The sequence below is a fragment of the Marmota flaviventris genome, chromosome 14 (assembly GCF_047511675.1).
Source record: "Marmota flaviventris isolate mMarFla1 chromosome 14, mMarFla1.hap1, whole genome shotgun sequence".
Taxonomy (NCBI): Eukaryota; Metazoa; Chordata; class Mammalia; order Rodentia; family Sciuridae; genus Marmota; species Marmota flaviventris.
Window position 1 is genome coordinate 61567564 of NC_092511.1, and position 15632 is coordinate 61583195.

Genomic DNA, 15632 nt, shown 5'->3' on the forward strand with positions numbered 1-15632 from the left:
GATTTTTAAGACTTAATATAGTTGAATAAAGAAATGTAATAGAATTGTTTTGAGAGATAAGTAATAAAGATGCTTTCTGGTACTGCTTGGGCATCACATAGTTTTCTACATGTGTAGATACAAATTTTATAAATATGTAGATACAAAGAGACAAATGTATTCATTCTAATATATTTTTAAAGTTTAGTCAAACTGAATGAAGAAATTCAATAGAATTGGTTAATAGATAATAAAGAGGCCTTGTGTTACCACTTGGCTATCAAACATTTGTCCTCATAGACGTATGAATATGTACTCATTCCAATATACTTTTCAAACTTAATAAAACTGAATAGAGAAATGTAATGGAATTGATTAATAGATAATAAACAGGAATTTTGAGTTTGAATGGCTGTTAAGTGTGGTTTAGTTTGATAGCGGTGGGGATCACAGCCTGCACGAGAAGAAAGGAAGTCAAAGTTGGCCAGGATAATAGAAGTAAAGGCTAGGAATGGGGGAAAGAGGAAGGCATATGATCCAGCACTAGGAAGGCAAAAAGAAAAGAGATGTATGGACTTACTGGAAGAATCAGGAATTGGCAAAATGGCTGACCAATAACACAATGTTTGAAACTAGGGTTAAAATGATAAAATGTCAATCAAGTTGAAAATGATAGGAGACGGGCTCAGGTTGACCAGAAGAAACGCAAAAATCAAACAAAAAACATCTCATGGAGAATGGCCTAGTTTTTGGCCTACCTGAAAGGCATTTTACAAAAGAAGATTCAGGGCACATCTCCACCATGTTTGGGTCAGTTTCCCTAGCTGGGAAAGGTGAATACAAAACACAGGGAATCTACCAGGGGTGTCAGAGGGTTCACAGTTACCCTGAGGGAAGCTGATAACCTGAGACTTGGCCAAGTGAACTGCAGCAGCATGAGGCCCACCCAGAACATGGCCTGGAATAAATCACCACTGACTCAACACCCATGCACCAGGTCTGCAAAGATGCACTACTTGAATTAACCTTCACACACAAGGCCAGCATCACTCTGACACTTTACTAATAGTCGAGAAGCAAGGCCTCAATCTGAGGCTTGTATCCTCAAGTCCTCAGTGTTGGCAAGGGCCCCCTGCAGGCAGCCAACCAGGCTTTCAGAGCATAGCATGGAGACTTTGGGGTAGAGGATGAGGAGAGAGATCACACTTGAAAGGGGGGATAAATACTGAACTGAGAAGCCTGTCAGGTCCTCTTCCATTGATTCTGGCAAGCGCTGTCTTCAGGGACCATTACCATGAACCAAAGCTCACAAGAAAATAATCACTCCTTGGCTTCCATCTCCACCCAACGCAAGCACAGTGCGCATGCGCAAGGAGCAACTTGCCAACAGCTGCAGGACCCAGCAGCCCCAACAGCTTTCCATTCCCTCAAAATTGCCAGTCACCATCTTCACCACTCTTCCCACAGGAGACATCGCCTTTTCCCACATTTTGGAAACTTCCAGAGATATTTAACCCCAAAATGTATGTTATCACAATTTCTTAAATTATCTGACCTACAGATTTGAAATGTAACCTTTATGACATATTAAATTCCTATGTGTATTTGCATTCTTCTTTGTAGAATTTGCCTGGCTTTCTTGCTTTTCCTATTTATCAGGTCTCTGGGATATTTTTTATCATGTGTTTCATTTTTTTTTAATTCATTATTCTTACTTTTTAGATATTATCTATTATGTTCATTCATGTTTTCCCTTTTAGATTAGTCTTATTTTGATTTCTACCATCTCATCTAATTTCCACTTATGTTGTTCTTTTTTATTATGAAACATAAAACTTAACATTTCAACCATTTTTATGTGGATAACTCTATAGCATTAAGTAGATGCACAATGTTGTTCAAGCATTATCCACTAACCAAATCCAAAACTTTTCACAATCCCAAACAGAAAGCTATATCCATGATATAATTTTCCATTCCCCTCTCAGGTTCTGTCCTATTTTGCATTGCTTGGCCTTCTGTTTTTTAGCTAGTTTTGAAAGAGTGGGCTACCATCTGATGTGCTTGGGGGGTTCTTTTCTGACTTGTTTTCGTCGTCTGAGAGGATGCTATTCTCCTGTTTCTTAGAATACCTTTATTTGCGATTTGGTTTCCTTCTTTTCTTGCTATGCACTTTTATGCAAAATTCATTTTCTTTGTAAAAGCATGGTTGAGGATAGAGTTTCTTATGTGATGGAACGGCAACTTCCACCTCTCCTTCCTCCACCTCTTCTTCTTCCCTCCAGTTCTGTCCCTCCCCATTCTCCCTTTGCTCTCCTCCTTCTCCTCCTCCTCTTCCTTCTTGAAGTATTAAAAACATGTCAACTTATTTTCTGGCTGTTTCCACAGGGAGGTTTATCCTTTGTGTCTATTGTTCCTCCCAGCGATTTCTCCTCTGGGTGAGGCCTTGTCCTGAAAAGGAGCATTGGCTGTTCACTTTTCAAGAGAGTTTAGGGCCTGGACAGCGTCAGCCCTTCCGATTTGAATGTGGGACATTTGTACTTACAGCTGCTCCTCAGTATCCACAGAGAATTGCACCCAGGACCCCTCACAGACACTAAATTCCACAGAGTTGAAGAGAGACTGCACACATTCAAATGATCTAAATCATCTCTAATTACTTATCATAACTACAATGTAAATGCTATGTAAATAGCTGTTGTACCATACTGATTATACATCGTATAATACATATTGTAGGAGACCTACTGCACTCACTTTGGGGTTGACCAGAACCCCTCTGTTTCAGCTGCTCTTCTCCTGCTGGCCCACAGGGCTTTGCAGGAACGCCTGCTGGAGCCTTGAAAGCCTCCTGTCTCCCATTTCCTCTGCTGCAAGTGCTGCTGCCAGGCAGGTCTGGTGCCTCCTGCTGGTGGTTTGCCCTATCCTCTTGTTCTGAGGTTCCTAGGGAATACTGTGTTCTCTACTTTTGTGGTAAATGCTACTCCAGGGTTTGGCTTTCTTTCATCTATTTACATGGCCTCTAGGCCAAATGTGTCTTTTTCTTCTCTTTGTTTTAGGAGACTCCAAACTGCACTGCTGCCTGCATCTTTCTGAAATCTTGATGGATAACATAATTATTTTAAATTGGGGATATTGCAGGTTTCAGTTCCCTGAAGCAGAGCTTCGTTTCCCCCAGACTAGTTAAGACTCTGAGGCAGACTGTGAGTCACCTGTAACGACCATGGCACCTGGTGTCTTTGCTTGCTATGTTGGTGTTTGAGTGAGAAGCAATCTCAAGGTTCGTGGGGGAGGGACATCTGGCCACAGGAAAAGGGAGTAGTCTTCTGGACAGGTGGAGAATGGGGACATGGCCTCTAGTCTAAATGTGTCTTTTTCTTTTCTTTGTATCTTCTTTCTGAACACATCAGAGAAGGAATCTCCTATTTGCTCTCCTTCCCCTGTGGGTGGGGGTGGGGTGTCGGGTCTATACACAGTTTCCTTGTCTTCCTTAGGGTCATCTTTCCAGTTGTCCAGGCCAGAAATCTTTGACATTCTTTGACTCCTTTCTCTCTCTCCCAATTACACACTTGGAATTTTAGTAAATTTCATCTGACCTCTCTTCACATCACATCTAGAACCTACCCACTTCTAACTCCATTCCCCGATTTCTGCTCTAACGTAATCCCTAACCATTTACTGCCTTTCTCTAACCATGATAGGGGACATACACATTTTCCATAAAAAGACCGATAGATGGTAAATACATAACTGTCTGTGAGCCAGATTGTCTCTGTCTCCACAGCTCCACTCTGCACTTGTAGCATGAACGTGGCCATGCAAATAGGAGAATACATGGACCTTAGCTCTGTTTTAATAAAACTTTATTCACAAAAACAGGTTGTACTGCTTCACAGACTCTGGCTCTGCCTGATCCACTGCTATGCTCCCTTTCAATCACTCCAGTACAGACCCCCTGAGCCCACTTGCTGTTCCAAGCCTGAAAAACACTCCTCACGTCCTTCAAGCCTCTTCTCAAATTGTACCTTTCAATAAGGCTTTGTCTGACTACACTCTTTGAAACTGTAATCACCTCTCTCAGGGTTTCTCCCTTCCTTCCATCTGATTCCCTTCACCAGGGACCACATCTCCTGCAGTGTTGTGAACCTTTCAATACACTGTGCAATTTAATTCTTTGTTGTCTTTAAGGTTTAGACTTTCCATCACTCCCTTGCCCGTCAATTCATAAAATGTAAGACCCTTGAGGGCACAAAATTTTCTCATATGTTGTTCGTTTCCATGTGTCCCATGTCTTAAACAGTGTCTCAAAAATAAGAGCTGATCAGAACATGTTTGTTGAATGGCATATACCCAAAGGGCTTAAAATCAGCATACTATACTAATGCTGACACATTCATGTTTACAGCAGCTCAATTCATAATAGCTAAACGATGGGACCAACAGAGCCCTTTAACAGATGAATGGATAAAGAAAATGTGGTATCTATATACAATGGAATATTACTCAGTGATAAAGAAGAATGAAATCATGGCATTTGCCAGTAGATGGATGGAACTGGAGACTGTCATGCTAAGAGAAATAAGCCAATCCCCCAAAAGCCAAAGGCAGAATTTTCTGTGATATGCATAGATGCTAACACAGAATGTTGGGGGATGGGGGAGGGAAGAGCAGAAGTTCATTGGATTAGAGAAAGAGGAATGTAGGGATGAAAGAAGGTGGGAATAGGAAAGGCAGTAGAATGAATTGGACGTAGGTTTTCTGTGTTCATGTGTGAATACATGACCAGTTATCTTCACCCCACAAACAACCACAAGAATGGGAAGTTAGGGATACGTGGGTTGGGCAGCTGAACACTGGGACCAAGGGCTAAAGGTGAGAGACTGAAAAAATGCAGACCACCCAGGCACTGCTTATTACTCCAGCTCTGGCCCGCTGTTGTACCAGGGGTCTAATCAGGCCTGTGTCTGTCTCCCTCCTGAGTAGACCACAGGACTCATCTAAACAGCCTTCCTACACCAGCTCCTCTCCAGGTGGCCAGACAGAAGTTCCAGAACAGGACTGTGTCCTGGGACATTGACTCAGCAGACAAGTTCATTGGTGGCAGGGCTGCCACTGTTGGTGTGACCAGATCAGAGGCTGGTTTGGAACTGTATTTAGAGAAATGATGTTTCTCTAAACTCCTCCCCCAAAACCAAACAAACACAAAAGAACGCAAAGTTATACTCCATGTATGCCTTAATATGTCAAAATACACTCTACTATCATGTATAAACAAAATGATCAATAATTTAAAAAAAAAAAAACTTTTAAAAATTAGAAATACAAAAATGTTACCAGGTTGCTTATTAGCCATTTTATAAAGCCAGCTTGACCACTGGCTATGCCAGTGACATCTAAACCAGAATCTAAATGTGTGTCCAGCCAGGTTCACTTGGAGTTGCCAAATTGTTATCTATCAGATCCCCAGGGTATGTGCAGGTTAGACCCTCACAGTCACCTTCCCCTCACCTTCCTGTGCCCTCCACCCTCCCCCACTCTCATTTTCTCCTCTCCCTGGGTTGGCGTTGATCTCTGTCCCTGGTAGGAACCCATCTCTCAAAGCAACAGCTCTTCTCCTTTGCCTTTTAAGGCCATCGGCTCTTCTGTTTGATGGTCACCTTCCTCTTCCTCTTTGCCATGTGAGGCTCTGTGGGGTCACCCACTCATCCCTGCTTCTTTGACTCCACTCCAATCTGGGTGTGGGAGTGTGCTGACGTATATACCATTAAAGGATGTTCCTCTAAACTCCTCCCCGAAAACCAAACACAAAAGAATGGAAAGTCGTACTCCATGTAAGCCTAATATGTCAAAATACACTCTACTATCATGTATAAACAAAAAGAACAAATAAATTTTAAAAACTTTTAAAAATTATACATACAAAACAGTTACAGTGTCTGCTTACTACCCACTTTATAAAGTAAATGTGTAAACCAAATAGAAAATGATAAAATCCCTGACCTGAAGCACACCAAACAACCCTAAAGTTTCTTATGGCATTTAACTCTTTTAGAAATTCTCAACCTTGAGATAAAACTTTTAACTGAAACAAAGATTTTGAATTACTTAATATAAATTACATACAGCATAGCTAACTAGCCATAAAAAAAGGAACAGAGTATTTATAAAATACAACCAATCCATCAGGTACACATTTAATCATTAATTTTAACAGACACACATATTAAAGATCTTTCCATGCATGAGGAAGAACATGTTTTCCAAATCTGTCATTTCCTTGCTGACAGGAGATACCAGTCTTTAAAGAAACTATAGGTGGTGCTCCAAAACACAGATTACTCTTCATGTTATGGTTTTACATGTATGGTTTTACTGCCACCTTTTTCTTGAATGCCCACATTTTGTGGGCTTAATGCCCACCTCTTCAAAGGCTAAGTCACCTCCCTTCTTAAGGGACAACATCATCAGGTAATCCCAATTCCATGTGATAAAGAAGATAATTTACCTACAATAATAATGTACAATTTTAAAAATTGCAATGCATTTGTGTATTTACCTATATTTGAACCAGTTCATCCCATCTTTGTCTTCCCAAGTATCTACTTTTCAAATTCTGTCTTTTTATATTCCCAATGGGTTCACAGCAAACATCTTACCAGTGTGAACACTTTGTCTTTAATACACATTCCGTTTCTGCTTTCTGATAACCTGTGTTCCCTAGCAATGTTTTACATAGGCTGCTGTAGTGTTTCAATGCATGCAACCCACCTAAATCCTCCCAAGGATCTTGCTGAATTTTAAAAAAATATTTATATTTGAGCTTAAGTGGAAACAGTATCTTTATTTTATTTTTGTGTGGTTCTGAGGATCAAACCCAGTGCCTCATGCATGCTAGTGAGCACTCTACCACTAAGCCACAACCTCAGTCCCTTTGCTCATCTTTTAAAATTATTTGTTCTTCTGATGGCTCTAAGCCAACATCTATGAAATCTATCAAAACAGGATGTGTTCGTTTTCATTGTAGATCCATTGGCTAGCATAGATTCCCAAACATAATAGCTAATGAAGGCATCTAACCTTGAGGCTTTATGCTTCTACCAAGGACTGCCTTTTGAAGAATTCTTGGTCCCAGGAACATAACGGTTGGTTTAGCTTCGCACATTGTAGTTATCACCATAATTGGCTAGACCATCCATGGAACTGATTTTGGGTATAAGGAGACAACACTGACCTAAGTAATATGTGGGCAACCGGGAATATGTATTGAACGTTACTGGGGTCCCAAAACAATGTCGACATTGAGAAGGGAGCTGGAAGCAAGTCAGAAAATCTCCTGTCTTTCTGGACATCATATTCTAGTGGGCAATGAAAGACAATAAACCAACCAAACCATATCAGAGAGAGGTAAGGACTATCAAGAAAACTGAAACAAGACCAACTGATACAGGGTAACTGGGTAGCTCCTTAGAATGGATGGACAGGGAAGTTCTCTCTGAGGAGGTGACATGAATGATAAGATGGAACCAGCCAAGTGAAGAGCACTACAAAAGCACCTCATGAGAGTAATCAGCTGGGCAAAGGTCTGCAGTGGAACTGCAGATGTTCTGATGGTGTGGCTGGAGAGTAGCAAGGAAGAAGGAAAGTGGGAGATGAGGTCAGAGAGGCCACAGTGGCTGAATCACTCTGCAATCTAGGTAAAGAGTACGAATTCTAATCCTAAGCCTCACGGGAGGTCATTGGAGGATTTTAGGTATTTTTTCCAGATACCTAATACGTGGACAGGAAAATAGAGACAGGAGTAAGGGATATTTGGAGCAACTGTGAAATAATTGACTCTAATAAAATGTGACAGTTTTTGGTAGGACCTATGTACCATATGGATGCTTGAGGGTTTCCAATCTTTAATAAAACTGAGAAGAGAATATGGAAGGACCTCAGTGACAGATAGTATGGTAGGGTGAACGAAGATGAGTCCCAGTCATCCTGATCAGTACAAAATGTAGGGATGGGGTTGTCCCTTAGGACAATAAGCTTAGTATAAAAACTGATGGTTTAGGTCGGGGAGGACTTGATGCTATGTTATACCAAGGCTCTTTAGGTTCTTCAGACCACATTTTAGACTAGTTTTAGAGTATATGATGATGCTGAGACTGCAAGATAGAATTAAGTGCATGGAAAACAACATTGTGATGAAGCTTGGGAACAGGAGTGGCAAACAGCATTTGAACCTGCATATTTCAGTATGTACAAATTATACTGCTCTCAATAATAATCTTACCACATGCTATAAAGTTTGATCTAGAATGTCCCATAGTCTCCAGCTTGGCACTAGAGGGAAATGGTGGAACCTTTAAGAGGTGAGGCCTAAACCAGGATAAATGTTGTATGTCTATAAGCCCAGCTACCTGGGAGGCTGAGCAGAATGATCTCAGGTTCCAGGATGGTCTGAGCACCTGCGCAAGATACTGTCTCAAAATAAGATTTTAAAAGAGGAGCTGGTGACAGCTCATAATCCTTACTACCAGAAAAAAACGGGGGATGCCTAGTAGGATATCTTCTGGTCATTGAGGTTTGAGGGTTTCCAGTATTGAAGGGGAAAATAGGACCCAATATGTCCTCTTCCCCACCCTTCTCTCTCTTCTATCCAGGTCATAATGTAAGCAGCTTGTTCCACCATGAACTCCCTTTCAACATGTGCTGCCTTGCCAACTGACTATGGACTGAATCATCCAAAGCTGTGAAACAAAAGAAATCCTTTCTCTTTTATAGGGTGATTATCTCAGGTGTTTGTTATAGTAACAGAAAGCTAACAATACACCACATTCCTCCTGGTTTTAGGCCTACTGCTTTTCAATGATGTGGACTTGACAAACCTCCAAAACAGTGTGGCCTTTGAAGAAATCAGGGGGAAGAAGGAAGAACATTAATAACATTAATCTTTCCCAATACATCCTTTCCTAGTGACAAGACAATCCCTGGGCAGCAAGCAAACATCACCCAATGATAGGACATCCCTGGAAAGGGCAAGCATTGATCCTTTCCCAATATATCCTTTCCTGTGGCAGTGCAATAGACCCTCCACTATTGCCCTGTAAAAACACTGCTTAGTTAAAAAAAATTATAATTTTTGTAATGAGGACACTGGAAGGCGAGCTACACCCAGGCAAGGACACCATTACCCTTGGTGCAGCTACCTCTTCCCATGTCCCATTCATTGAGTTTCTAGAATGAGGGGGCCTGGGCTCCACTGCCTCTACCTCCTCAGGTTGTCCACTTGAGGAGCCCCAGGTTACATGGCGGATGTACAGCAATGCAGTTTCATTTCTGATTGACACAGGGGCAAGCCATTCACTTTTGACACAATGGCATGGGCCCACTTTTTTGGCAGACACCCCCATTATAGGACTCTCAGGAACCCCTACATATCCACTAAAGACACTCCAGTTTTTTGCACAATTCGATCCTTCTCATTATCCATTCTTTATAGTTATGCCATGTTGCCCTTCTCCCTACTGAGACAGTAGCTGGTCCACAAAGTAAAAGCCTCAATCATCATCCCCCCTTTAAATTCCACTACCATCTTCTTAATACATTCTGGCCCAGATCTAGTCCCTGAGTCCCCGAAGTATCTGATTGTTCTTTGCCCATTGGAATTAACTCCACAGTATGGGATACTTCTCAACCTAAAATAGCTAAACACCACTCTCCTGTTCATATCCAACTAAAAAATACCACTATGTTCCCTTCCCCAATATCCATTAACTCCCTGACTCTCAGAGGTTTAAAGCACATCAATCATCTCCCACTTGTTACAGGTCCATCTCCTCATACCAACCACCTTTCCTCACACCTTCCCCATACTCAGAATAAAGAAACCCAATGGCCAATTCTGGCTAGTACAGAATGTCAGGAAAATCAATGAGGCAAGTGTTCCCACATATCCTGCAGTATCCAGTCCCTATACCCTTATCTCATATCTCAGCCTCCACCACACATTTCTCAGTGCTCCACCTGAAAGCTACCTTGTTCACTATTCCCCTCCATCCTTCCTCATGCTCACTTATGCCTTTACCTGGACTGACCCAGGCACTAATGTGTCTCAGCAGCTCACCTCAGCTCCTCTCCCACAGGGCGTCCATGATAGTCCCCAATTCTTTGGCCAGGCTCTCCAACAAGACATGCCCACCTTAAATTTATCCCCCAGCCATCTCATACAACATGTAGATGATCTCCTGCTCCGTAGCCCATCCCCCAAATTGTCCAAACATCACCAACACCCTACTTATTGCCCTGGCCTCCTAGGGTACCAGGTCTCTCAATCTAAGACCCTGCTCTGCTCCCCTCAGGTGCAATAGTTAGGTATCCTACTGACCCCCCAACTCCCATACAATACCCTCAGAATGACTCCAGGCCTTAAAGAACATTCCCCTATCTTCCACTAAAAGAGATAAGCTTGCCCTCTTAGGCCTTTTTCATTATTTTCACATCTGGATACCCAAATTCCCTCTCATACCCAAATCCTTTTATGAAGCCTCAAAAGGGAATCTTTTAGATCTTCTTCCATCTCCCCATTCCTTTTCTTCCACCATTTCTACTCTCCAGAATTCTCTTCTGGAATCCTTAACTCTTTATTTACCAATCCCTAATAAGCCTTTCTTCCTGTCACTCCACTCAGACAAAAAGAACAAAGGAGTCCTTGGGACTTCTTTACCAGAAATCAGGGAAAGGGAATATCCCCCACCCCAGGACATTCTCATCCAAACAATTAGATTAGTTTATCTAGGTTGGCCCTAAGGCCTAAAGTTTTTACACACTGTAGATCTACTGATCCCTGAGGCCAGAATAATTTTTTTTTTTTTGACATTTGCATTATGTCAGCCTTTTTCTATTCTTATCATACACTCTCTTTCAGAACTTCTCAGCTACTGGTCATTTCTCTCCATTCCACCAACATTCCCCCAACCAGAGTACAATGACTGCATGCACAACTCTTGGATCCCCTAACTAGCAGCAAGACTCCCTATTAAACCCTGTACTCTTCTCCCAACAAAAACCCCCTCTGCCCCTGTGTTTTCTCACTCTTCTCCTGACACCCTTGATTTCTTTTTTTTTTTTTTATTTTTTTAATATTTATTTTTTAGTCGTAGTTGGACACAATACCTCTATTTCATTTATTTATTTTTATGTGGTGCTGAGGATCCAACCTGGGTCACCCCCCCCACCCCCCCCACCCCCGTGCAAGGAGAGCACTCTACTGTTGAGCCAAAACCCCAGCCCCACCCTTGATTTCTTAATGAACCCCTTTTCACATATAACTAATCAGCCAATCCCTGACTCCCCAGACTGGTTCATAATCGGAAGCTCCCAGAAAGAGTCCTTGTTAAATATGGAAAATGTCAAACTCCAAAATACTGTGGCATGGAAAGAGGGAGTAAAGAAAAAAACAGCATATTGATGGCATTGATCATTTCCCACTGCATTCTTTAACAGTGACAGAAAAATCCCTAGAAAGGAAGCCAGAGCATTGATCCTTCCACAAATAAATCTTTTCCCAGTAACACTACAATGGGACTCTGAAGGGAAACAGTTAAACACTGAATGCTAACCCAAGACACTCCATTATTCTCCAAGTAAAAATATTGTACAGTAAAAACAAATTTTCAAATTCTCCCAAACCTGTATCCTGAGTCCTCATTAATTAAGTCACCTCTCTGTAACCTACATAAGCATTGATTCCCCATTGGCCCATGGCTCATTTTCAACCTTCTGAGAAGTGGGTTCATCAGAGGCAGCACTCTGTTCCTACATAAAAGCTGTGCTGATCCATGAAGTTTGTATCCAGCCTGGTCCTTTTCTGCTAACAGTCCCCAAACCTTGGAGGCTATGCTATACTTCAAGGAAAGATTACAGCAGATTCTTCTTTTGTCCTCACCCATTTAATTGAGGCTGCTCCCCTCCCCTCAGGCACCACATCTCAACAAGCTGAACTTGCTGCTCTCACTCGAGTTTTATCATGAGCCAGAAACAAATCAATCAATTTTTTTTTACTGATTTCAAATACACTTATAACATAATTCATTCTAACATCCTAATCTGCAGGGAAAGAGGTTTTCTTCCTCAGGCAGGAATTCTAATGCTAATTACATAAGAAATTTGCTTGAAGCTGCTCCTTTATTCCACAAGATGGCAGAGTTGCACTGTAAAGGACATCAGGCTGGCAAGTGTTAATTTCCTTAGGAATAATACAGAGGACTGGCTAGTGAAGCAGGCTGCTCTCTTTCACCACCACCCTCAATCATCACAAGCCTCTATGTCCACAAATCTCCAGTTTCTCCCTGATGAAACTAAAGTACTATTATCTTACCTACAAAATTTACTCCACCCTGATATGCGCTCCCTCCAGTGATTCCTGAAGAATTCACTACACCTACCCTCTTCAGATTTACAGTATCTCCCACAAGTTCCTCAATCCTGCACCACTTGTCTCAAGGATAACCCCAACCATAATGTGAGACCACATCCATTTCCTACACACCAAGCTAGGGAGACCTTCCTGCCACAGACTGGCAACTTGACTTCACCCACATGTCCCCTGTAAGAAAAACAAATACCACCTAGACTCAGTAGACACCTTTACTGGATGGGTCAAAGCCTTTCCAGCTAACAATAAGAAGGCTTTTACCACTGCAACATAATTTCCCAAGAAATAATTCCATGTTTTGATTTACCTGCCTCTCTCCAATCTGATATAGGCCCCCAAGTTAATTTCTTTATTACCCGAGAATTGGCTAAAGTTGAAATATAAAATAAAATTTCCTCATTCCCTATCATCTGCAGTCCTCAGGAAAGGTTGAAAAAACAAATAGTACTTTAAAGGCAACCTTAACCAAATTAAGTAGTAACATTCCTTGGATTTGATTAAGCTCCTCCCTTTGACCCTTCTCTGGATCCAGGTACTGCCCCCAAATCCTCTTATGATCATCCCCTTTGAACTAATTTATGGGAGAAGTTGCTCCCCCACCATTCAACCTCAACCACCTAGCATTCCTCCAGATGTCCCAAAAGACCTCCTACCTCACCTCAGGGATGCCTTCTGGAAATATGCCCACACTCATCTTCCCACACTAGATCTTCAGGGGCCCCTCCTACTATTTCCATAGGGGACTTAGTTTAACTCTCCCCTTTCCTACCTGTAGTCCCCTTACAAAGATAAAAAAAAATGAAAGTGCCCTTTTAAGGTGATTCTGGCCACACCTACAACAGCCAAACTACAAGGCCACCCATCCTGGATCCATTTAAGCAATTTCAAATCTGTTCCTGCTAATGCCACTTATCATTCTGTTCTCACAGGCCTCATCCGACTACACATGACCTACCTCCCAGCCATTCCTGAGAAAACCACTGACCCTCACACCCAGAATTCTTAGTGTTGCTCTCTCAGATATCATTCTACCTTTTTTAAAATATATTTTTAGTTATAGTTGGGCTCAATACCTTTATTTTATTTCTTTATTTACACATGGTGCTGAGGATCAAACCTAGCGCCTCGCATGTGCTAGGCGAGTGCTCTACTGCTAAGCCATAACCCCAGCCTCTACTACCTTTTCTTAATAGCACTCAAGAGTCAAATTAAATTCATCATATTTACTCCCCCTTCATCTTTCTACTCTACAAACATTAGAACTCATTTGAGATCCCTGGCTTCAAGGAATATACATTGTCCTGACGCCCACCAAGATATCTCTCTTTGTGTTTTCCACATATCATCTTTAACTTCACAAACTGCCACACTGGACCAGAAACAGCAGAGACAAGAAGTGGCTGATGTATTCAGTGAGAATCCTCTCCCTATGGCAAAAATGTTAATGTCTTGAACCTGGAAGCCTCCATGTCATGGGGATAGGCTAAGAAAACAAGAGAGATAACTGGGAGCAATTGAGAAAAACAGGTCAGTTTGTTATTCCTCTTAGATGTTCCTCATGCTGGTCTTCATAATATGCACAACTGTGAGCATGGCTAGAGACACAGGCATATAGGGCCCACATTATACAGCCTGTCACTGCTCACCCAGTGACATGGTTTGATCCTCCCGCTTCAATCTGTCTTAATTCCAAGCCTTCTTTCCTGGTCCTTTCTTGACTTCCAGACTTCCCAACAATCTTTGTTCAATTATTCAGGACTCTACTCCTGAACCCCTCTCTTTGCATTTCTCACAGAAACTCATATTGTTATCACACTGGGCCTCAAAATTTGGCTTACATATGTACCCAAAATAACAGGATCAAGAGGCCAGGCTTATTTTCCTCCCTGGCAGAGGCTCACCTTCGTGCCAGGAAATTAATCTTAATTATTCATTAAGCAGACCCATTTGCTCTTACCATTGGCACAGAAATAATTCACCAAAAGTTTTGCAATGGACTGAAGGTGATACACCCCATCTTTGGAATTTTCTGTTGCAGGAAAACAAGTTATAGATTGGGGTTCTCCTGGGGAACGGACTGATGCTGAATCTAGAACTTTGGGATGAAAATGACTTTATAGGGACAATTTAGGTATGTTTATAGAACTGTTTTACAATCCAACTCCACTAGATACTGGTCTAAGGGAGAAATATCACCTGCCATGAGAGTGCACTTTGGGCCAATTCAGGACACGATTTGGAAAATAGGTCTGACTGAGGAGACTTGGGATCTGGAATGGTGATTCTCAATATAATAAGTTGAAAAATGTTATCTATCGTAACATTTCCTTCCATAAGGAATTGTACCTCACAGTATGTGTATTAAATCCCTATGTTTTAGGGTCCAGATCCATTCAAATACAATACCATGCCATAAAAAAATCTATATTATGTTAAATGTGTAAAGTGTATGCTACAACAACATTTGAACTCTATGGCAAAGTTCAGCACAAACTATTATGAATCTCAAAAGGCTCCTTGTAAAATTAAAAGAACCATGGCAGGAGGCCCCTTCAGTAGCATTCATGCAGGAACTACTGAGGCACCTGAAACACCACGCTAAATGGCTCATCTGGTGCCTGGAGCTGGGACTGCTGTTTTGACTGGCATCATTACCTCTGCCTCCACTGCAGCGGAGGCATTGCATCAGCAGGTCTAAACACCCATTACCTTCAACAATTCCATAAGAATGTTACCAATACCTGACAAACTCAAGAACATATAGATCCGGATCATTCAAACAAAATTCAACAACTAAAAGATTCTACTATTTGACTATAGAATAAGTACAAGATTTATGATGGGCTCAGAGACTTCAGTGTCATTGTAACATCACCCAATTTGATGACACTGAGATTCAATGGCAAAATGTATGGAATCACCTAATGGGACTTGATCCTTTTCATAGAAATTCTTATTTGGATTAAAATTACAATCTCAGGTTCTGCCATAGCTAATGCAAAAACACCTATTTTTGGTAAGAAATTTGGGGCAGTTTAGCTAAAGGGATTTCTTCCCTCAAGCCTTTGAAATACTTTTCTACACTTATAGCTGGGCTACTAGCTATAACTATACAGTTAATTTCTGTTCTTCTTCTGCAGGGTCTGTCAAGCAGGATGGAAATGATTAAAACATCAGGAAAATATGGTTCAAATATTAATCATGCTCGCAATGCTCCAAAGGACCCGAACTC